The 25,152-nt window shown below is 35.5% G+C and overlaps 1 protein-coding gene and 1 long non-coding RNA gene across 4 annotated transcripts in view; both read left to right on the top strand.

The window, feature by feature from the left end:
- The window catches only part of MESR6 (misexpression suppressor of ras 6), a 906,147-nt gene that overhangs the window by 291,844 nt on the left and 589,151 nt on the right, over positions 1 to 25,152 (top strand). The gene's annotated exons all lie outside the window — the stretch shown is intronic.
- The window catches only part of LOC141449991 (uncharacterized), a 200,468-nt gene that overhangs the window by 148,965 nt on the left and 26,351 nt on the right, over positions 1 to 25,152 (top strand). The window contains exon 3 of the long non-coding RNA XR_012455832.1: positions 7,714 to 7,768. This is a non-coding gene — a long non-coding RNA (uncharacterized lncRNA). The remainder of the gene's footprint in view (positions 1 to 7,713; positions 7,769 to 25,152) is intronic.

Genomic DNA, 25,152 nt, shown 5'->3' with positions numbered 1-25,152 from the left:
CAAAAAGAGCAAGTTTAACAATTCACTGGTAGAGGCGATACGCGATAGAAATATCACATTTCACGTATTCTGTCTCTCGATCACATCTTGCTTAACTGTCTTCATTTATTGTCCCTTAAATTGTTAATTTTTATATGCGAGAATGTGTACATATATTCATGAGCTTCATTCTAGTTTATATATAAATATAATGTACATACGTACTGCTTTGAATTACAAAAAATTTATCTGTCTTTGATTTCTCTACACCACGTATTTACCGTTAATTTGTGATAATATCTTCCCGTTTACATTTATTTTTTTGCTGTCATTGATTAAATATTTATTAATGAAATCAAGTTGATATTTATTTTCTCCTTCCCAGCATAAGGAATCATTGTAATGGAGAACATTTCCTGTTTTCGTCTTTTGCACCGGATGTACTCGATTTATAGGCCAACGGACATGATAAAGTATTTGGGCTTGTCTTTGGTCTTTCAGTCTGTAGTATATCGTATTTGTAGTAAGCATAATTCATCACTGAAATATCATACTTGAAGCTAGGCTTAACTTTAATTTTTCTAGAATACAGCTGATATGATTCTTTTATTCGAAGGGAGGATATTCTGGGTGAGATTTAAAGCAATACATGATTCTAACACTTTTATAATTCTAACATGGAATAGATGAGCTGCTTAATTAAGAGAACAGCTTGATAGGGACTGGCTAAATTCATTACCGACTGTAAATATTTAATATCCAATATTTTTTGCGTAAAATCGATCGCTCACAATCCATATCGCCCGATACCTAAAGTCCATTCTTCTGGATTTAAATAGTTCTCCTCTGTAGGTGCTCTCTCTCTCTCTCTCTCTCTGCTATTGTCAATCTCCATCTTTTTCAATTATCTCGGGATTCACATTTCAATTTGGGGCTAACCGTTTTCTACTTCACTTCTAGTTGATCGAATCTCTACCACCATCTCGTTCGCGCACTTCCTTAATTTACAACGTGAGCAAGACCCTCATGGTAAAAAAAAAATTCCATCTCATTGACCAGCAAGCATATTCTTTTATTCCTCGACAACGGATATATTCCTTATTCTTAACAAATGGCAGTTATGTTTACCACAGATAGATCTATACAAAAACTAATTTTTATTGTAGAGTTAGGTAATCCATTGCTGGATTATAATTGAAGTAGATTACTCTATACCATGATTAATCTGTTCGATTAAAATGTACTCTGTGAGGAGCGGTATGAGTTAGTAAAGGTACCTAATTACTACTATTAAGGAATCTACTTTCACTGTTTGACAAGCTTCTTCTAAAACTATAAAAATCTTAGGGCTCCGGATAACGTAGTTATCTGTGGAGTGCCTAAAACATTTCTCTCTCTCTACTTATTTCCTTCCACAGACTGCCTTACTTTGCCCAGCCTCCTTAGTAACTTGTGAGTGCAGGCATAGACCCTTTACCTACCGACTGCTGCCGTACCAGCGTCTAGACAGCACACCAGACATAGGGCCTACTCCTCTCTCTCTCTCTCTCTCTCTGTGTGTCTACCCCTTTTGTGTTATTGTTGTTGTTCTTTAGTGCTGTGCGTGTGTAAGTGTGAGACTGGTGCGGCCAACAAGGAGAATAGATCAGAGGGGGTTGTTAAGGAGGATCGACTGGAGGGGCTCAGCGGGGGATGTATATTCACAAAAACTGAATACCTGCAGCTTGAACCCTGGGCTCTTGGTATAACTTCTGCCTGTTGAACTCCACAACAGCCTTCTCAAAATCTCTCCTTCGTACTCTTCACTATAGTATTCTCTAATTTGCATTATTATCTTTTGTTTAATTTTACTTTCTTTTTCTTTAAATAGTTTCTTTTTTTTTTGAGATTTCGACTTTGAATTGGAATATATCTATCTTGACTGCCGAAATATCCCTATAGACTACACCCAGTGCGCCAAAATATTTCTAAGATTGGCGCTTCCTTTGAGATTAAAGGTATTATTCACCATAAATTTGTTGCATGAGGAGAAACTATTACTGTTGAGTATCGTCTGAATGTTTTGAAACGTTTAGTGGACGCTATTCATCGCATTCGTCCAGTATATCGACATGAACATAGTTGGAGTCTGTTACATGATAACACGTGCAGTGACTTAGTGACAGTGATGCTCAACTTCTCTCTCATTCATTGTTCGTAGATTTTTGCAAAAATAAAAAAATCTGTGTGTCCAATCAGCCACCATATTCTCCTTGATATGACTTCTATTTTATTCCTTAAATTTAAAATAAAGGATTCAATACTTAAAATTTCATTTCCTAATTCACAGCTCATCTTGGCCCTCTCCAACTCTCATCATCCCTACAAACCCGCGAATACTTCTGAGGCGTCATTGATCCGCGCGATTATCTGGAAGACTGACGATGGTTGTCCAAAAAGGTAGCAGCACTCCTAAACGTCTTAATGACTGCCGTTCTCGAATCCAAGTCATTTTTGTGTGTATTGGCCTTAAGCTAATGCACATATTTATATTAATATCTATCTATTTCATTTGGTTACATGTTTTACAGTGCTAAAAATTCATAAATAAATAAAAAAAATGATGATATTCCAATCATATAACCATCTTTGATGCTTGCTTTGAAGGCTATTCCTCAAAGTGAAGTGAAACAAGGATTTTAATAATTAATATAATTGCTGTAACAAGTTCTGAAATATTCTTAAACTTTTAAATGAGCTTTACGTTTACCTGTCGTTTCATTTGGATTCTATTGCAGAGGCTCAGCTTCGAATCCAGATTGTTGCCGTTTCTAGTTACTCCTAAATGTCTGGAATCTCATTGGATTGTCTGTTGAAAGGCCTGCTGCAATGAGTCGTCAAATAGTATCATCCCTCTAGGGTCATCTCAGATCAATTGTACAGCCTTCTTGAAGGATGCAGAGATTGGCTTGATGATTTAGTGGAACGTTTACAATGTAAAACTTGGTTGATACATAATTGTTCAGATGGTCCTTATACTATTCTCAGTCTAACTGGACTTCAATTAGGAGTCGATTCTTTTAGGAAAGTATTCTGGTGAAGCCACAAATGAAAGAGGCTTTCCAAATCCAAACTAACATCTTACCTACAACAAATACAATTTTTGTTCAGCACCTTGTATTCCAACATCTTCCCTTCATATCCGTACAGATACACCTGTCCTCTTCAGACTATGTTACCAGTCTGGGCCAATGAAGCCGGTTTTACTCGTACTTCCTCTTGTACACTTGTTCTCCTGCAAACCGGCTTCTTTCTCACTCTAGCTGAATAATTCTCTCTTCTTTCCTCTCTACGAACAACTCGTCATATTTCTAGAGACCAACACCAGATATTCCATTAATTAAATTTTAAAAAAATTAACCTTTAAAAAGAAAGAGAAATCTTTTTTATACCAGTACCTGGTAAATCATTCATCTTCACACTGGGCATACCTTGAGCAACATGTGGAAGTAATTTGTTATTACTGCCTAGTTTGTTTAGTAACTAATTTGGGGAGGAAAAAATCACCGTATTTAACTCCGATGAACTGAATAAATCAAATAAATGATTCAGTTTTGTATTCTGTATCTTTGAATTGAGACTACATGGAAAAATTGTTATGCTAGCCCACACAATATAGTCAGTCATTGATTACAAATATAAGAATATAATTTTGAATTATTTATTGCTTATAATCAGACAAAAAAAAAATTGTGAATAAATAGGTACATTTTTTTAAATTTAAGGTTTCTCAACATCTCAGATCCGTTGGTTTCCATATTTTATTATCGTCATTAAAGACTTCATACTAATCGAAAAATATAAAATTCCTTCACGTCAGCGAAATTAATGTAAATACATTTTGCTTAAAGTACGATTGCTCAAATAACAAGGTTTCAAATTAAGATAACACATTCTTTTTATTATTATTTATTAAATTCAATTTATTGTTACCTTTTAATTATTTTCCCCCTATAAAGGTAATACAACTAAATAAATTCTTATTATAAAAAGACTATTTCATTATTAAATTATTATAAAAATGTGTATTTATTTTATTTATGTATAATTTTAGATACATAAATTTTATTTAAAACAATTTTTTCCGGAAAATTCAATTGAGAGCTATCATGAGAAAGTGGGTAGTCAGGCATTCCTCTAAAGTGCTATTTCTGTAAATTGAACCATCTTTAAGACAATAATAGGAATCAAATGTGGTAGAAAATTTCAAAAATTAGAGGGAAATACGCTAATCGGGAGTTATTGTTGCAAAACATATCATTAATTTGATTAAGAGTACTTAGGGAAGGGATTAGCTATGCGGTTAGCGTACTGGACTCCCACGCGGATGTCCCGGGTTTGAATCCCAGCTGCTGACTCTTAGATTTTCTCTTCTTAGGAGCTTCTTACGGCTCACTGTCCGGTGATGGACAGTGTTGTCTGTAACGAGAGCACACTGTCCGGAGGCCGGCAGTGCATTGAAAAAAGCTCCGGGCGCCAATAAACTTAGATGTTGTCGCGCCTTAAATCATTAAAGAGAAAAAAAAAAGAAAAAAAAAGAGTACTATTTGGGAAAATGGCGACTAGTTAACGTCTAAAGTACCATTTTCTGTGTAATGTACGGTCCTATGTACTGTAAGGAGGATTTAAAGTGTTGGTGAAATTTCGGATACCAAAAAAAATACAATCTTTTTAATAATAATTTTAAAAAAATATATATTTTGTCTGATTACAGATCTTCCATTTTATCTGTTTAACGCTAATTCTCCTGGATGATTTTCCAAAATTTGCATTTCTTACTGAAACGATAAGATCCAAATATCGAAAATTCTCCTTCGACTCTCTCCTTTACTGGCTCAAATCCTCTGCTTCAAAATCTTGCCTCTAACACGCTTTCAGTTAGTCTAACAGGTCGATTGCGTGAGAGGCCATTGTTTCACTCATGAACACTTACAAAAATTCGCAAACTTCCAGCGAAATTGTTGCCAATGTGCAGCATCTCTCCTCCAGTTGGTCCAGCCCCCTCCCCCCCAAAAAACTACTTTACATCAGATTTCCTCAGCTGGTAACTACGTCTTTACAATTTGTTCGCTCACTTTGTTGAGGTTTTCACTAAGACGGCTTCTAGAGTTTTCTGTGGATCTCCTGCATTACATACACATGAATTTAGAAATTTTTATGTTTTTTTTTAGAGGGGGGAAAAAGCCAGTTTTAGGACAGTTCTTGGGCTGGGGTTTGGGTATTTAAATTTTAAAAATAATTAAAACTCTAATTAAAATGAATATAATAGGTATCGTGACCGTAAATTGTTAAACTAAGGATTCAAGATTGGCGAGGAATTGGTCAAATAAAAAACAAACTCGTCTTCTTGCCAACGTTTCGACAAATATATTGTCTTCTTCAGGGCCTGGATATTACAAATACAATACATTTGTCGAAACGTTGGCAAAAATACGAGTTTGTGTTTTATTTTGACCGATTCCTCGCCAATCTTGAATCCTTAGTCTAATTAAAATATTAAGAGTTAAAAGGAATTTTGTGAGTAGTTAGATTATAGTCGGCGAGTGTTCAGACTAGCAGTTTTTCGATTCTATGACAATCAGAATTAAAGTAAACCGACTATTTACAGTCTAGCAGCCAGTTGTAAGTCTTAACAATCGTGTGCGCCATGTTTACGTTAAAGTAACCCCGTAATTTGTAATTTATTAAAATTTATATTTCAAAGTTATTTATGATAAATAAATAGATGTCAAATGGACATTTGTTATGGACTTTTGCTTAAAATATTTTGTCTATTGTATTGTTATTGTACGGAGCTCGGCTGACGGTCTTCGACCTAGGCATTCACGTTTGTTAGATTTTTTAAAGTACTTTTTCTGTTGTACAATAAACGTTTAAATAAAATAATAATTTGTGGTGGACATTTTTTAACATTAAAACTGGCCCAGTACTTTATTTTGGACCGTTTTAATTTTTTTTTTTTTTTTTTTTTTTTAAATTTCTATCCTGTAACGTTATTTTATCTTTTAATTTTTTTAAGAGGGCAATTTAACATTTTGATAAACACTGGTTGGTTCATCAACATATATTTATCAAAATTCGGTCTTAATGATTGGCTCGCAATTATGATAATCTCCTAATTATACAGGAAATCGGGAAAATAATATTTAACTTATTAAAAATAAAAATTCAAAAAAATTACCTACTGGTTAAATAATTTCATGATTGGCGACCGGAAGTTGCATTAATATCTGAGATTTTTATCCCAACTGGACGATCAGTTGTAACCGGTTTGAGACTTAATTCATTAATAGCGATTTAGCGAGGATTTCCAATCTCTTCCAAGTTATTGTCACAGTTCCTCGAGTCTTAACATGGACTATTAAAATCATAAATAGATAAAAAAAAAACCTGTTTATGTTGAATATCTAATATTACTGTTAATGAAAATGATTATCGATGTATCATCTTTTACTTGATTCAATCTCTTCCCTTCGTGATGTTTATCGATGCAGAATGACTGCATTGTGCTTCTAAGAAGTGAGATTCTGCCATATGTACGAGGTCTGTAAATTAAGAAATGAGACTAATTTTTTAAAACTTTTTTATTCAAAAAGAATTACAATTCTATATTGTCACCTTCAAAATAACTTCCTTCTGAAGTCACACAGCGCTGGAGACGTTTCTTCCACTCCTCATAGCAGTGCTCGAACTCCGATACTGGAATAGCCTTCAGCTGGTCGGTTACAGCCGTTTGAATGTTTTCGACTGTCCCAAAATGAGTTCCCTTGAAGTGATTTTTTAACTTCGGGAAGAGAAAAAAGTCACAAGGACTCAAGTCAGGCGAATAAGGAGGCTGAGGAGCCACAGGAATGTTTTTACTGGCCAAAAACTCTGGTTTATTGAAATTGCAAGGATGGCGAAGTCGAAGATCATATGCATGCTGATTTGTTTTTTCGATATCCACAGAGAGTTTCTACCACGGTCAATCAACACTTTTACCGAGAGATTCTCGATAAACTTCGAAAAAGGGTCATTCGTGTAAGACCAAACATCAAGAACAAGTGGGTGTTGCATCACGATAATGCTCCTTGTCACAAAGCAATTTCAATAAACCGAGTTTTTAGCCAGTAAAAACATTCCTGTGGCTCCTTATTCGCCTGACTTGAATCCTTGTGACTTTTTTTCTCTTCCCGAAGTTGAAAAATCACTTCAAGGGAACTCATTTTGGGACAGTCGAAAACATTCAAACGGCTGTAACCGACCAGCTGAAGGCTATACCAGTATCGAGCACTGCTATGAGGAGTGGAAGAAACGTCTCCAGCGCTGTGTGACTTCAGAAGGAAGTTATTTTGAAGGTGACAATATAGAATTGTAATTCTTTTTGAATAAAAAAATTTAAAAAAATAAGTCTCATTACTTCATTTACAGACCTCGTATGTATTGTGGTACTGGGTTCGATTCCCGGTCTTAGGCATTGGATTTTATTTAATGGTTAATAAAAGAAATTTACAGTAAATATGTTTGCTAGTCGCCTTCGTCCATGACACCTAATTTGGTAGTTGGACTTAAAGCCCGCCTGAAAAAATAGGCAATTACTTTACTTTACTAAATATTTTACGGTCACCAAAATCTAATACAATTTCACAACATACTGAAACAAACCCTTTAACTGTTGGTTACACAAAACTTACTTAACTATTACTTCTGTTTCAGGTAAGCGATTTCGAGGCTTTCAGTCATTGATCCCTCATTGATTGATTACTCAATGGTGAGTTGTATTCTATAATTTTTTATTAATAGAATTTATTGACATTCTTAGAAATGAATATTTATTTTTATATATGTGTTCAGCCTTCAGTATTTACTTTGATTTGATCGATTTACTGAACGAGATTTTTAACTACCAAAAGTTTATTTTACGCGAATTTCGATTAATGAAAGTCGTGAGGTGCTTGTTTTGTTAAGTTGCTTTTTTGTTTTGTTCTTTTTGTTAATTTCTTGTTTGGATTCAAGAATTATGAAACAAGAATTTCCTGCGTAACGCAGTACCGACAAGTTCGCGATCCTTTCTGGAAGCCAGAGAGAGAGAGAGGGAGAATAAACAGTAAATTTGATTAATAATATATATATCAAAGTATTTGATGATAGAAATTGAAGTTCAAAAACATTTAATTTGAACAATAAACATGGTTTATGTTTTAGCGAGTATACAGTCTGATATTCTACAGCTATATAATTTGTGTTTATACATTAAGATATACAAAAGGGACGCCCTTTTTATAGAAATATTTCTCTATTGTATATAATTTGTGACTCTCTGTATTCAATGTAAATATATAACTAGATTGGTCAAGTTACACTCTGTGTATATTTTCACAATGTTAGTATACGGTGTACAAAATATAATGTTTACACAATATAGTATTTATGTACAAAATAGTGATTGCTATGTGTAATATTTAGTTAGATAAATATATAGACTTCTGTGGACCACTCTAACTACTAATTCTAATCACAAACATGTGTGTTCTTCGCTTTACGTTGCACTTTTATCTCTTCTGATAATTGTGTGCTACACATTTCTAGAGCACTTGTACATTCTTGCTGTTTTGTTATCCTGTTAGGAAATTGTTTGCATTTCCTCGCAACGGTGACACTTTGCTGTTTCTGCTTCACTCGGATATTCTTTCATCTTTCAGGAGGCAACCTTATTTGAATGTTGTTTTAAAGTTGAGAAATGGGATTTTTCATTTTGAAAATAATTAGTAATCCGTTCATGATTAGAAAGTGACATTTCTGCGTTGCTAATATTGTTAATAATGACATGTCTTTGCTATTAAAACCTGTGCTGAGGAAAATCTGCGAATGAATCTTAGGAATAGGGAGGTTCGCATCTTTTCGGACAGCCAGGCCGCGCTAAAAGGCCAATGCCTCCTTCAGAATTACCTCTTCCCTGGTCTGGGATTGCAGAAAGGCCCTGGAACAATGAAGTTCGGCTGGAATGGGTGCCGGGTCATGTGGGGATCAAGGGGGAATGAGGTAGCCGATCTACTGGCCAGGAATGGAGCTAACACTCCTTTCATTAGCCCGGAGCCTCTCCTGGGGATCACCACAGGTGCAGTTCGTGAGGCTCTCAGAGACTGGATCTGGAGAGAACACGAAAAGAACTGGGTGATGCTTCCTGGGGTCAAACACAGCAAGAGTGATATGCCCTTGTTGTGCAAACCAAAGAGACTTAAGGCTTAGGCAGAAATCAGATTACTCTGGTTACGGGCCTATTCTCAGGGCACGGCAGGTTCTCAGGCAGCACAAAATAGGGCTTTTTAGCTCGGAACCGCTGTGCAGTTTGTGCCAGGAAGAGGAAGAAACGGCCTCTCACCTGTTATTCGATTGCATTGCAATCGAGAGAGTGCGCTACGATATCTTTGGTACTTTAAGACCAAAGGAGATTATAGTGCAGAAGGAACTGGTAGGGAAAGCCCTCAACCTTCTTAGAAGTGGAGGTTTCACCTACTAGACTTAGACAATAAGCCTCTTGTGGCTGCGGTGCCGTAGGGTATAGGTCCCGTCCCGCCCGTTAAATCTTAATCTTAGTAATGACATTTTCTGAAATAAGCGAGAAGTTGCTCATAGGATAGTGATGAAACAAAACAAAAAAGAGTAAAACCTAATTAAATTGTCGCTTAAATTGAAGGGCAGATTTCATAAAATGTTTGTCAGTTTTCTACGCTATCCAGGAAACTACGTCTGTCTTATTTCTCTGCGAGTGGCATCAATTGCCACCATCATCAATACTAGTAAAACTGATGGTTGTGGAAAGTGCTTTCGATTTGAATCAAAGAAATGGATACGGCAGAAACCGAGAAGAAGCGGATACCTCTAACTTAACCTGTGTCTAGATCAAGAGAGATCACACTCTCTACTGGATGCTGTGTAATGGACTGAGAGACTTGGAGAGTAACCCAAGGACTATAAAGTTAGTATAATGTTACATCGAGGAAGCAAAACCTTAATTCAAGATTACCGCTTTGACTGAGGAATAAAGTTGTCTTTATCCAGTTTTCTGCGCTATTCTGGAAACCATGTCTGTCTTGTTAATCTTCCAGTGGTGTCTATTTTCGTGCTTGGATGTTCTGCGAATATTCAGGGTTTTTGCGAAATTAGGGATAATCTGGTTGGGATAGTTGTTTCGCTATCAAATAATTTTCGTTTCGTGGAGGTTTATTAACTAGATGCAGTAATTTTCTCGCCATTCATAAATGGAGACAATATATATTAGCCAACAATTCTGTCTGAAGATATTGTTACCATTGGATGGTTGATTGCAGATGAGCGCAGACATTGCGGATGTTTCATATTAAATATTTTTGAGTACAAAAAAAGAACTCATTTGTTTTGTAGAAGAGAATTTGTCAGCGTGGAAGCTTAGCTGGCCAGAGAGCGTGACAGTTTCATTCCAAATATTCTTATCTTTATCCATAATGTACTTGAATTAGGCTTGGAGAGATAATGGTACATTATTGATGCGAGTCAATTTATTAGAAGCGAATAATTGATGCAATAAAAACAGAGGTACTGGACACTAGCCCCACAGTGGGGAGCCCAGTTTTATAGTGAAGTAAAGACCCGCTAGGAAAGATTATTGGGCTGCTGGAATCGTGCTATAGTTGACCTTGGACTAGCCTGATCGGAGCATGCGCTGTATAAGCACGCGTCGTCTCTCATCTCTTCTTCTTTTCTACTCCCTACATCTCAACGAACACATTGAAGTCACGCACATGTTACCAAGAGAGAGAGACTAATATATAAAGAAACTCTTGCTTAACTCTATCACACTTACGCGCAACGCCACCAAAACACTCAACAGTCAAATCAACAATAAGGAGATTTGTAGATTGCAACGTATGCCTCTTAAACACACCAGATATAAACAGCCTTTTATACATTATTCTGAAATGGTGCTGTTCTCTCATTTACAATTTAGCCTTAAATTAGAAGATGAATTCTTAAAATAAAATAACGAGAAATGGCGAATAGAAGGTTAGACCTTGACTTCAAAATTTGCTTCAGTTTCATGACAAATGCTAGCTGTGTATAACAATACTCACATCTTGCACTTTAAACAGTTTCTTTATAAAGACCCTCTAGTTTCAAAATATGTGACTTGATTTTAGATTGCTGCCCGCAAACGCGGCTGACGCGCGACCAAAAGTAAGGGTTCGCAGTTGACCCCACTTTCATATAAACAGTTTTAAAGAGTACAAAAAGTTATGAAAGAAACCGGAAACCGCAATTCGATATCTTCAAAATTAAAGGTGCTAGACCATTTCAAAATCTGGTATTTATTAATCGTATTTCAACTTTTTAACTTGTTATCAAAGAGAAAGAAGAGCACACGATAGGTCATTTTTATGTATTTTTTCATCCCCTTTCTACTAAAAATATTTCCAAGGCAGTAAAGCTAGTATTTTTCTTAATATCAGGAAATAAGTCGTTTTCTGAGTGATTTTTCTAAGAAAAATCAAATGTTAAGAGCTTTAGAGGTTCTCAAGCATACACAAAATGGCTAAAAATTAATTTTACATCTGTTACAAACAAGAAGGTTTAATAATTATTTGGTAATTTTGGGAGAGTTGCGTTTAATTACCAAAAAAAATGGAAACCTCCTGCCTCATATTTAAGTGATCAATATCTTTCATTCAAAGGTTCAAACTTATTCCTTAATTTATCAAATAATGCACTTTACTCAGCATGTGAAGCATGTACTTTGCCTTCAAAGGTACCTCTTCAGATACAGAGAGCAGTTGATAACCTCCTGGCTAACCTGGCTTGCGAGCCATGAAAGCATGAAATGCATTTGAGCCGTCTTAAAATGAACATCCTATATATTAGTCGAGATCAAGATGTTTGACGAGCTCATAGCAGACTGACTTCTATGACCGCAATGTACTTCTAAGACGAGTGTTCTATGTGTCTATTGTAAATCTTTATTTGGTAAGCATAAGCACAAAAACGGAAATCGTAGTAAGTTCAAATTGGATTTCTATTCAAGAACCATAATCGACGCTGCAATAAGTTTTTGATTAAAATCGCTAAACCGGAAGTGACACAAAAACGAGCAAAAAATGCTTTAAAAAAAAAGTTTCTTCGCACTTATACCCAAGACAAACATGAAAATATTTTCTTAATTTTTATTTGTAACATTTTCCCGAGAAAAACAAAAATGAGGCTGCCTAGAGTACTATGGTTATTTGATCAGGCGACTGACCTACTTACTGATTGATTACACAAGAACTGAAATCACCTTTCATCGTGCTCTTCCCATTCAGCAAATACATGTGAACTGATACCTGTGGATAAGTTAACCCGTGGCGATACAAGTTCGGCGGGCAAAAAAGAGATTGGTGGGATATGATGCGTAATAGCATAGGTACAAGCATTCGCGAATCATTTGCCAAGGAAGACTGGGGGCCGCAGGAGGAAAGTGGAAGATATGTCGCCACGCCAAAAGGAATCCGTACGAGATTTAGAGGAATTCGGACAGCCAAATTTGGTAGGATTAAAACTATGTTATCTGCTGTTTCTTTGCTGTAAATGAGTTACTGAAAAGAGGCTGTTTAATTGTTTTAAATTGTGCCACCATTCTGGACCATTTTGTTAACAAAGTCTTAAGAAAGTATCTGAACGGAAGTGAACTATATATAGTTATTTACTTTTTTTTTACGCCGTTCCACCTGTCGTTTTTATTTGAAATTCATTTCATGAAAATTGATATAAAGGAGGGGTTCTGGTAATAATTATAGCGAACCTATATTGAAGCCAACTAAACATCTAGTAGTAAGTAAGTAAAAGTAAAGTAATCGCCTATTTTTTCAGGCGGGGCTTAACGTCCAACTGCCAAATAGGTGTCGTGGACGGAGGCGACTAGCAAACGTACTTTACCGTAAATTCCTTTTATTAACCATTAAATAAAATCCAAGGCCTAAAGACCGGGAATCGAACCCAGTACCACAATTGGACATCTAGTAACAATTATAAGTTTAAGAAAAAAAAAAAAACTTTGAAATTTGTTGTAAGAGAAATTCGTGTGAGTCACATTAGATTACTTTGAAAAAAATTTAGAGAGGGGATGCACAGAGCGACATTCTCTTTGAGTAACATTGGGTAGAGTGGGCCGATTCAGGCGATATTATGTACCTTCAATGTTCTACCTGCATGTAAAATTATAAAAACTAGATAGACAATAATAATGTAAACTTTATATTGGTACCCAATTCGTGAGTAAAGTTCCAAAAACGTGCCCCAGGCTTTTCGTGGCATAAAAATGACTTTTATATATTTATATCTATGTATATAAATTGTTTACCATAAAAATGTGCCCTTGACTCTTAAGTTCGGCTGTACATTCGAGGGTAAATCAGAATATATATATACATTTTATGCTCAACTATTGTCACCATCCTTGTTCGCCTAGTGACTAGTGAATATTTAGACTTGCAAGTCTTTCCTGGATGATGGCTATCACTTGGCATTCGTAACCCTTCATTTAGTGCAATTTTATGTTATTTGCTAGCATTATATACATTTTTAAAGCATTCAAATTCACTTATGAGAGCATCTTATCTAGTTACGAGATATATGAGGAGGCTACCTAGTTATGAGTTCATTGTATTTAGTGCATTGTTTAATACTTGGCAGAAGTCAACCTTCTGCACCTCTCAAAGAATCTGTAGGCTATCTATCTTCTTCTAGTCTCACCATTTTTTCCAGAAGTCCTCGCTAGTCCATGAAGTTATTAAGGTGGAAAACTTATCAGTATGTTGCGTCTTACTGGACAGCCAAATACGTTTACAGGCAATTGATCCCTTAGAAGTCCGTTCAAGGCTAGAGTGTGACACTTTAGAAATAAGCCTTTTTATTATGATAATGAGGCAGAAGATCACTTGATTCGGGTGGATTTCTGCGGAGTTTTCGTGGTTCCTGAATTCTACATTAGTATGAAACGGAGCCGCTATAAATTTAATTAAAAAAATAAATAAATATAGCTTGCAAAAATATAGATACCTGATTAATCTTTCGCTTACAAATGAGTAATTAAATAATGTACAGTTATCACATTTCAAGGCTTGTGATGCAGACTCACAACCCAAACAGGAAATACAGCAATCCCCCAACAGGTTAACAGGTGAAAAAGGTCTTCCATTTTGTAGGGCCTGTCTTGAGAAACCTTTCCAATCTTCAACTGTTCTTCAGCAGTGATTGCTTTTTACCCTAAACCATTCATTCTATTTCGTGTCTTATTGTGCATGCTTTGCCACAAAGCTTTCACACCTGCCATTCTTTGATGATGATCTTTCCACTAGCCTGCTTTCTACGGCCGTCTGGTCTGTCCTTAGGTCCCTGACTAGGCAATAGCATGAAGGAAGTGTAGCGGGGTTGACGGGGGCAACACACACAAAAAAAAAAGGAAGAAGGAATAACATCTATACAGAAGGTCTATGAAAGGGTTGCTGCAGCGGGTGGTTGAGGTCTGTTATATGTTATTTCGTCCGTTCCTGGGATTAATGTACTCCAGACCATTCTTTAGGGCAAAAAAAACAAGTTTTGGGTTTATCTATTTTTTTTTTGTGGTGTCTCAACGTGGAATGATTGTGTAACACCTGGCTCAACTTTCAGTGAAGTATAAAGTAAAAATGCATATTTTAAATTAATGATTTTTATTAATTTTATTTTTTATTCACAAACAGTTAAATTGTGGTACTTATTCCATTAAAAATCTGTGGCTAGTTTTACTTTTAGTCCCCAGAAAGCAGTGGTCAATTTTAATACCAGTTCTGCTAAACAAACTGAACCCTTAGATCACTTCAGAAATAGTTTTACCTGGAAACTGTTGCAAATAGAAACTATAGATTTCGAACTATGCAACTGTAAGAGGGCCGTTTGAAAAGTCCGTGCAAAAATAAAAACTACTTAATTTTTTGGGGTAAACCTTTTTTATTTTTCAACATAGTCTCCTTTTAGGCTTATACACTTCGTCCAACGCTGCTCTAGTTTGTTGATCCCTTCCGAATAATAGGATTTGTCCAAGTCTGAAAAATAGCCATTCGTTTCTGCAATATTGGGGAACAAATAGTTGTCCGAGGGAGCCAAGTCTGGAGAATGGGGGGGATGTGAAACGAGTTGGAACCCTATTTCCATTAATTTTGCGACCACAACTACTGAGGTGTAAGCTGGTGTGTTGTCTTGATGGAAAAGGACTTTTTTGTGGGCTAATCGTGGGCGTTTTTCTTGCAGCTCGGTTTTCAAACGGTCCAATAACGATGAATAATATGCACCTGTAATAGTTTTACCCTTTTCCAGATAGTCGATGAGGATTATTCCTTGCGAATCCCAAAAGACAGTTGCCATAATCTTTCCGGCCGAAGGAACGGTCTTCGCCTTTTTTGGCGCAGATTCCCTCTTGGTAACCCATTGTTTAGATTGTTCTTTGGTCTCAGGAGTGTAGTGATGTATCCATGTTTCATCCACAGTGACGAAACGACGCTTAAAGTCCTGCGGATTCTTCTGGAACAGCTGCAAACCGTCCTTGCAACACTTCACACGATTTGGTTTTTGGTCAAGCGTGAGCAATCGCGGCACCCATCTTGCGGATAGCTTTGTCATGTCCAAATGTTGATTCAAAATATTATGTACCCGTTCATTCGAGATGCCCACAGCACTAGCAATCTCACGCACCTTCACTCTTCTGTCATCCATCACCATATCATGGATATTATCAATGATTTCTGGAGTAGTAACCTCAACAGGGGCGTCCAGAACGTTCAGCGTCACTTGTGCCTATTTCTCCACTCGGAAAATTTTTAAACCACTTATAAACTGTTCTAATCGAAGGTGCAGAGTCACCATAATGTTTATCAAACTTCTCTTTAGTCTCCTGAAGCGTTTTGCCTTTCATAAAGTAGTGTTTAATCAACACACGAAATTCTTTTTCGTCCATTTTTTGAAAATCACTCGACTTCCTCGATTCAAACGAATGCCAAACACAAAGAAATAGACCGATCTGGCTGAAACTTGGTGTGTGTTCTTCCAAGAGATGTTACTAACTAAACATAACCTCGATACGCGCCAGTGGTGCTATCTCTCTGACTTTGCACGGACTTTTCAAACGACCCTCGTATTATCTCACCTTTTATAGAAAATCCCTTTTCTATTCAATTTTAAATCAATCGCAGTTTTTAATAATCGATCTCCATTAATAGTGGAAATTTACCGTTTAATATTGTCGTAATGAATGTCTCTGGTGATTCCCAGTTCGCGATTTTTAATTCCACCTGATGGATGATTACTTATACTTCTATATAGTAGGGGGTAGTAATACATTAGGACCTTTGTATGCTGAGAAACCCTAAAAAATCAATTTTCCTATTTAAATGGTACATTCAAAAAGTTTAAATAAAATTCGAGAAAAGCACGAAATAATTGAAAAATTACTGAATTATGCCTCTTTAGAGTGCCAAATTTCGCCCTAAATTTTCTGACAGGTTTACAAAGCTATGGCTAATTATATGTGATGTAAGTCAAGCCGATCAAATATTCGTTCTTTTTCAGTAAGTTTTTCATATCAACTTTTTTTTTCTTCATTCAGTTCGTGGCATTCGAGAGATTAGATTCACTATTTCCTCGTGAAAATTCGTGATTAACCAGTGAAAATGGTTAATTAGAAAATGGGTAAGCACCAAAAAGAGTCTTGATGAGATAGATCGAAAAAAAAAGAATAGGTAAATGCAAAACATGTCTTTACATGTTTCATTTCGTCGAACAAATTTCAGAAAATAATCTTCTCTTGTTCATTCGGTCAGTCAATCCAATCTTCAACATCATTCCATTACAATGAGACGTATAGATCGCTCCGGTTTCCTAGGCACGTTTTCTCGTAACCGATAAAACGTACAAAAACATCGTTGCGTGTAAAACAGGCTTCTTCCAAAAGCGATATCCAGTACCTAAATCCAAATAACCAAGTAGAAACTTGCTAGACTTTTAGTTTTTATAAACCTATGTAGAACCTGCGATACCAAAATGTTTCGTATTTGGGGACCAAAAAACAAGTATTTCTTTTTTGTGAAAACTCAATTTGGAAAATTGGGCACAGTTTTCCTCTTATTAGGAGAGAATAAAAAGTGACCTCAATCGTACTTGGTAGCGGTTATTATCCACGTATAGGTGGCAAGTAAAACATTTTAGAGCAATTATGAGTTTGAATAAATGTCGTCGTGTGAATGCATTCACATTCAATATCAATTTTTCTTTTTTTTAAATTAACAGAAATAGTATGACTAAAAATAGATAAACGAGGCGCTATAAACTAGGACAAATGTTAGGTACTGAATGTGGCTAGTTTTACAATAAAAAGACACCACTGTTTATTTAGTTGTAGCGAGTAGTTAGGTACCAACGAGACAGGAAACTACCAATTATCTGTAACATCTTGATCTCAGGCGCCTCATAAGTTAATAGGGAAGTATTCTGACTTATTCAGACAATCTTTACTCTTTTTTCTTTTTCTTTTTTGTTCTGTCTTTTATATAAATATTTATTTAAAGTAAAAATAAAGAAAAGAACAAATAAACACGCTGTGTACAAACATTCTTTGTTCTTACAGCTTGAAATTTACGTACGATCTCATCAAAATCGGGATACACCATGAAGAATAGTGCAGGCTAGAAGGGAGCGTCCCCTTTCTGAGAATGGAATTGATTTCTGGCGTTAAAAGATTTTGATATTATTCTACGGTCTCGATCTTTTCACTATTTTGTGTGTTTAGCATCTCTTATAAGGCGTTGTCAGATTTGGACTAGCGGCTTCCTGCTGGAAATGTTTGAATTCTGGACTTAGTAAGAAAGTTTACAATTCCTTGAACAGAATTTGAAGGCCAATATCACGAAGCTTCTGTGGTGAATTAAAAAGAAAGAGAAATCCTCAAATTCTCGGACCCCAACTCCTGGATTGACAGTTGAAATACAGTTAGTCTTAAAAAATACAGGAATGCCTGTAATGACTTACTTTACTTAACTCGGTCCTGCTTGGAGAAGCATTCTTGGTTGAACAACTTAAGCTAGAGCTACCACTTAGTTTTCTTTATTTTCATTTTGTTTTTCCGGGTACTTTAGAACCTATTACAGTCTTATCACTGATACCCAATAGCCACTGTACTCTATTAATTCTCCTCTCTTAATTCCCTTGCAGCCATCGCTCATTCCACATCTTCCTCAGCCTCCTAGGTCTGCCCCATTTTCTCCTTTCCCGTGGGGAAAAGCTGTGGTTCTCTTGGGCCAACCGCATTAGGTGACCTTACAATTTTCCGTCTTTTTGTCTCTAATGCATAGAGAATGGTCTTCCTCGACTCAAGCTTACTTGAAGAGAAAATTTTTCATTTACTCTTATCATTTTCATCTAAATAAATTCTAAATTTTTATTTACTATTAATAAAAATTAATTTACTATTAATTAATTAAATTAATTAAATAGATCGTTTAGCATGTGGGTTTTGTATTCTGAAAAGCCTTTCACTTTGAGAATCCATGATTTCAAGTATTTATGTGGATGCTGGATAATTTTGCAAGGTGAACTTGTCCTGTCATTTTCACTTACGGAAAAACTAACTGTATCCCCACTACAAGGAAGTCCACTATAGAAATCGATAAGTCGATCGATAATCATTTTATTGTAATGAAGGGACAGAATTTAATGCAAATTTGAAGTTCGAAACCTTTGAAAATTTAGTAAACGAAAGTCGCGGTGTTGATTCGTTTCGAGACCCTAGATTTAAACTATTTTAAATGGCATGTACCTCTAGGTGAAGTGGCTTTCTCACACTTTCCTTGCAAAAAAATCGATTAAATCAATGAGAAATTCGCAGTAAATATCCACAGAACACAGTGAGATATGAGAGGAAAAATCTTGAGTAAAGGTAGGTCGGCAAGGGAAAATAAAAAACTGCGTGGGCAGAAAGAGGAAGACAGAGCGAGTGTTGGGTCAACAGTTGGGGACCGACCACCTGTGGCTTCTTCTCCACTTTGGGACAAACTCTAACAAATTTACGGCCCATTAAAATCATCAAGCTGCCCATTAATAATGCTTACGTCTACACTGCTTACTCTGCTTACTTCTCTCTCACAGCCTCTCTATCGGGCCCATTCATGAATCAATTCTCCCATAACTGGCCTCAAATAGATCAGTATAATAATAGATTTGTTTCAAATATAGTTTGTAGAGTATTTTGATTGGTTAAAATTAAATCATTCTCATTTAAACATTTTATTCCTTTGAATAAATTATTGCTGATCTTGAAATTTGACTGCTCTGAATATTCTGTGACTCAGAGAATAACAGGAGAATCATTTATTGTGATTCGATACTTATATTAAAACATTTTAGTTGCAAGCTCAGCATCACGAAACAATTAGAAATCAATAGGCAAATAAAACAAAAGGTGTTTATAAAAAAAAACACTTCAAATTTACTAATTTGACGCATTAAATTGGGTTAGCTACGTATATTTACATTGGATTAAACCCATGAATCAGCACATTGCAACATTTCGTCCAGTGTAGTTCAACAAGACGGCATTGCAAAACTAATTATTCGTCACAGGGCGCTACAGAACTCCCCAGGATCAATGTTGATCGCTGTTCCAAATGGTTTATTTTCTCCCTGGTACCTTCTTGGCCAAAAAAGAACATGTAAGTCGGTTGAATGAGGAGTTCATTGCCTGTTTTGTGTTCTCTGATTGGCTGCCCCACTGTGAGCTATGAGGATTAATTAGAGCATGTTCTCTCTCTCTAGGCGCCACGGTAGCCGAGCGGTTAGAGGCGAGACTTGCAAAGCTAGTACATATACATTGTGGTACTGGGTTCGATTCCCGGTCTTAGGCCTTGGATTTTATTTAATGGTTAATAAAACAAATTTACAGTAAAGTATGTTTGCTAGTCGTCTCCGTCCACGACATCTAATTGATAGTTGGACGTTAAGCCCCGCCTGAAAAAATAGGCGATTACTTTACTTTTCTCTCTAAAGACAAAGCAACGTTGGATAGTGGATGACCAAAATATGAGCACGAAGGGAAAGATTACGCCAGTCTAGCCCGATAGAGTTTTTAGAGCTACAGAAGAGCGTTTTCCAGATTTACTGTTTTTATGTGATTGTCCAATGAATTTTTTAGGTAACCTGACGAAGAATGTCAAAATGGAAAATGTGTCTATATAGAATTGAACACCAATCGCTTCTAAGTCAAAAGAGTGCCTAATATTGCTGATTTTTATCAGTACCAATGTTTATTCAATCCCTGACCAGTTTCTGTAGTAGATTAATCAGGTGTAGAGAATCCGACTTCGTTTCCATCTCACCCTAGATTTGCTGACTCAGACATTTCTTTCTAATAGCTGGCAACTTTTTTATTAGACACAAATATTTACGAACTTCCTATTAATTTGAATCCGAAAGTACCTCCTTTAGCTCTATTTGCTTATGATCTGTTACTAATTTCTGAAATCCACTTAAATCTTGTTAGATGGAAACAAATCGTTTGTTGAACATTTGTCTTTAAAACTATTGAAGTTAGAAAAAGACGTTAGAGAGTTTTCACATCCGGGCTTATCATTTTATTTCGTCCTGCTGAAAGTATGACGAGTAACAAATTTTGGAAATATAACGGTGGCAATTCCCTTGCAAATAAGCACCAAATTGCATTTAATAATTTCCCTCCTCCGCATTTATGTCGAAATCTGTGGAGATAAAAAGAAAAAACAAAAAAAAACTTGATCAATTAAAAGCCAACTGATGATCAGCTGACAGCAGGAAGTTGTGTCGGTCATGGTGACACGGTGTATAAGACGTCATGATTTCCTGTCATTGTGTGATTAACTGACCTGCGCAAGTACTTATAACAATAACTACGATAATGATGTTCTTTTATTGTGTATAGCCTAACCAGAAAAATTGATAACCTTTTCTGGCGTGATTGAAGATTGATTTATCATTGAATTTTATGCTTCAAATACAAGTTCAAATTTGACGAAAATTAAAAGTGGCACCCATTTATTCAAATTTTTATAAATTCATTTCATTTTATAATTACTATTAATTAAATAAAAACTATTTAAATAAGTACATAAAAATGTTTTGGTAGATTAAAAAATATACTCGTATATATAATAATAAGTGCAAATTCTACCTCTCATAAATATTGGGACACTATTATAATTTATAGTTTGTCCAAGGTTTTGCCCGAATATTTATACAATTTGTAAATATATACTTTAAGCATACGTATATTCAATATGAAATTAATAATTAAATTAGTTTATATAAATCAAGCCACGTATAACATGTCGCGCAAAAATACAAATACAACGATTGAACAAAGAAAAATTGTAATTTCTTTGCACAAAGACAATAAAAAGTGTTAGAGAGACAGAAAAACTGATCGGACCTAAAACATCTACTGTGTGGAACATCATTCAGCGTTACCAAAAAGAAAAAAGAATTGTTTCAATCCCACAAAAAGGCCGTCCTCGACTGCTCTCTGAGAGAGAGCAGCAGAGAGCAGCGTTATATTTTAATAGAATTAGAAAAGATCACCGACTTAGTGCTCCAAAACTTCAATGTGAAATTTTTGACATGTTCAGAGAGCAAAAAAGGAGCAGAAACTGTTCGGAGAGTGCTAAGAAATCTCGACTATCATGGTAGAATAGCCTGGAAGAATCCTTTTGTCAGTAAGATAAATCGTGCTAAGAGAGTGAAATTTGCCGAAAAATATTTCAATGTAAATAGTGAATTTTGGAATGATATACTCTAGCGATGAATCAAAATTTAATATTTTTTAGCCAGATGGAAGGGATATGGTCTGGAGGAAAGCGAATGCTGAACTCGAAAAGAAGAATTTACAGCCAACTTTAAAGGGTTTTAAAGCTACACCACCGGGTGGAGGTGGGTCAGTTATGGTTTGGGGCTAGATGTCCGCATCAGGATTTGGAGAATTAATGTTTGTTGATGGAGTGATGGACAAAATGGTTTATAGTAATATATTCAAAAATAATTTGAAAAAAAAATGCCCAAAAATTGGGTATTTTAGGGTCTTTTGAATTCTACCAAGAGAACGACCCCAAACCTACGGCTTGGGTGATACGCCAGTGACTGTTATATAATTGCCCAAAAGTATTCCAAACCTCTCCGCAGTCTCCAGGTCTTAATCCCATTGAAGATTTATGGCAATATTTAGCTAGTGCTTTAAGTAAACGAGTAATATCTAACAAAAATGAATTAAAACGATGTTTCCTGGAAAAATGGGAAAAAAACACCACCTGAATTAACCAAAAACTTGTTTCACCTATGCCTGATCGTTTGAGGGCTATTGTAAGTCAAAAAGCAATTATTAAATTATTACCAACCAATTATTAAATAGTAGGAGATTTTAATATTGAACGTTTAAAACACTAGCACTTCTGGTGTCCCAATATTTTTGAGAGCCTTATTTTACACTTTTTCAAAAAGTGCTACCTAACAGTTTGGAATTTCATCGATTTATACTTATATATAATTTCTACAGATGTTGCTAATGTAATTTAAAAAAGAAAAAATTCCAAACTTTTGTCTGTTGTTTTCATTTTCCTTTTAAATCATTTTGTAATAGGTGTCCCAATATTAATGGGGATCACTGTATATGCAGGGTGATCCATTTAAAATCGCTAATAACTTTTTAGGATAGCGGAAATCCGGGAAAACCAATTAAATAATTTTAATTAAATAATTAAATGGTTTTTTTTTAGACTAGTTTTCGAATTTTACACTCCCGATCTTCATTTTTGGCGGAGTTACGGCCAAAAACCCGATTGGGGTTTCATGAGGACTACTGGTTTTAACAATGGTTATAAAAACTACATAAAAAATTGTGAAAAATGACTTTGACTCCCTTTCCATATCCCAAATATTTGTCGAGATATTTTCGATCAAAGTTACAATTTTATCTATTCCCGGCCTAAACTGTGAAACCGGAAGTGACAATGTAAATTAGAAACTTGTTTCGTATAGAGCGGACAACAAAGCATTTATTTCCGGTATAAACTGAATTTCACAAATTTACGCGATTTTAATATTTCCTTTTTATTAGGCGAAAATGTTCTAAAAGCAGTAGTAATCACTAATAGCAGGTAACTTAGTTGTTACAAAACTGTTTGTGGTTTGAAGATACCAAATAACTATTATTTCCAGTTCGACATTTCCAGCTAACTGTCGCAAGTGTGGATTTTTAAAAATATTAACATTCTAACAACTACCCCATGTGTTTTCGTCTGTTTATCTTAAATTTGTTTATTATGAACATGCTCGTAAGTTTTGCTAACTTGCGTTGTTCAAAACTGTTGGAAAAAGTGGTCTTAGTTTGTAAAAAACTAGTTATAGACTGACAGTAGATTGACAGATAGCGTTCATCACAATAAATTATGAAGTTTAGTTATAATAGTTCTGTTTACTTGAGCTCCTATATAAAGAAGTAGAATTTAAAATTACTAGGCCTACAGTTAATGGGGATATCAGCTGTTTTACGTTGTATGCAGCAATAGCTCCGCCTTTTAAAAAACCAAACAAGTATGTCATCAAATACATAAAAATAATTTCTTTATTAAAGAGGCCGTGGTAATAAATATAAACGGAATTAGTTTTATAGCTAAAAGATAAAGAAAATGGTAAACATGTATTTTTTTATTTGTTTTTAAATATGTTTAATCAAAACTGAGATTAAGTAATGATTTTGGCGGTACGTTGTATGCCGGAAATCGGTCTTAGACATTAACGTGAGTTAGGCTATAATTGTCTATAATCGAGCAGCCCGAATCCTTCGCTGGGCATCTTTAGTAGGAGTGATCCAGCAAACTTGACTTTAATTAAGAACCTTATTTGCTCAAGTTGCGGCCCTAGGGAACTAATTACCAATATTTTTTATCTTTTTTGTTTTACCATACTCTCACAAAAGCCTAATGAGAGCCAGTAGCAACGTAATCGTGGCGCTCTCTTGATGAAAACAACTTGTGTACGTATTAAGACATTTTTGAGAGTCTAAAGCCTTTTTTTTAAGCGCCTTCGAGATGGATTTCAAGAGGTGATATTAAATGCAATATAGACGAACAACCAGGTGGTTGCAGTGGGCGAACAGGTGAAGAGAAGTTGAACCATGAATAACGGGATTTGGCTACGCCAAGGACAATTGGGGATTTTAAGGTTTACCTGCTTGTAATTGGTAACATTGGTAGAAACCATGCCGACAGCCGTACTAACTTTGTCCCGTACTTATTCTGTGTCCTGAATATGGAGAATTCGAGGGGTGCACTCAAAATATAAACCTTTAGGAAGAAATTATCCTATCTGAAATGAGTGTGTGACACAAGCACCGGCTCATGAAAGGTTGGCTTAGTTATATTTCCAACTGTAACTTAACTCGTTTAATTCGGCCAAACTTCAATATTATAAATAAATTCGTTTCTTTGAAAAGTGCCAAAAAAAGAAGGTTTTTCTCAATCTCATTAATAATATTAACTTAACTTAACTGGAACATTTTCCATCAATAAAAGAATTAAAGAAACTCATAACTTTCTTGGAAGTTCTTAACGGTAGCAGACACCCACATTTGGACATCTCTGCAATAAACGCAGTTATTTGCGGCGCGAAAATCCGGTTGAAGTCCAAAAGAAGGAAATAAAGAAGCAACTTTCAGTCGTTAAACGCTAGATGCTTGAAAACAACTGCGTTTTCTTTGTAGCCGATAAAAGGAATATACGATAAGAGACACTTTGTAATCAATCCAAGAAGTTCTAAATCAGTCCAAGTCAGTTCTATGATTAATCTTGTACAGTTTGTGTATTGTTACAATTTCAAGTATCCCTTTTGATGTCTCTATTTCCCACAGTTAATTTGCCCTTTAAATGAAGGGAAGAGATAGTTTAAAAGAGAGAATATTTATTGCTTTATGACAAAATCAGTTTTTTTCGCTAAAACATTGGCAGAAGTAACCGCAGGATTACTGAAGTTGATCTTTTTACAGGGCACACGCCCTTATTTAGGTTTTATTTTTTTTAAGGGAATTGAGGGGTTCTAAACCTT

Source organism: Rhodnius prolixus, unplaced genomic scaffold, assembly GCF_049639745.1.
Source record: "Rhodnius prolixus isolate KJV_2025 unplaced genomic scaffold, Rpr scaffold_1, whole genome shotgun sequence".
NCBI lineage: Eukaryota > Metazoa > Arthropoda > Insecta > Hemiptera > Reduviidae > Rhodnius > Rhodnius prolixus.
Note: the sequence above shows the minus strand (reverse complement) of the source record. Positions and strands in the feature narration are given on the sequence as shown.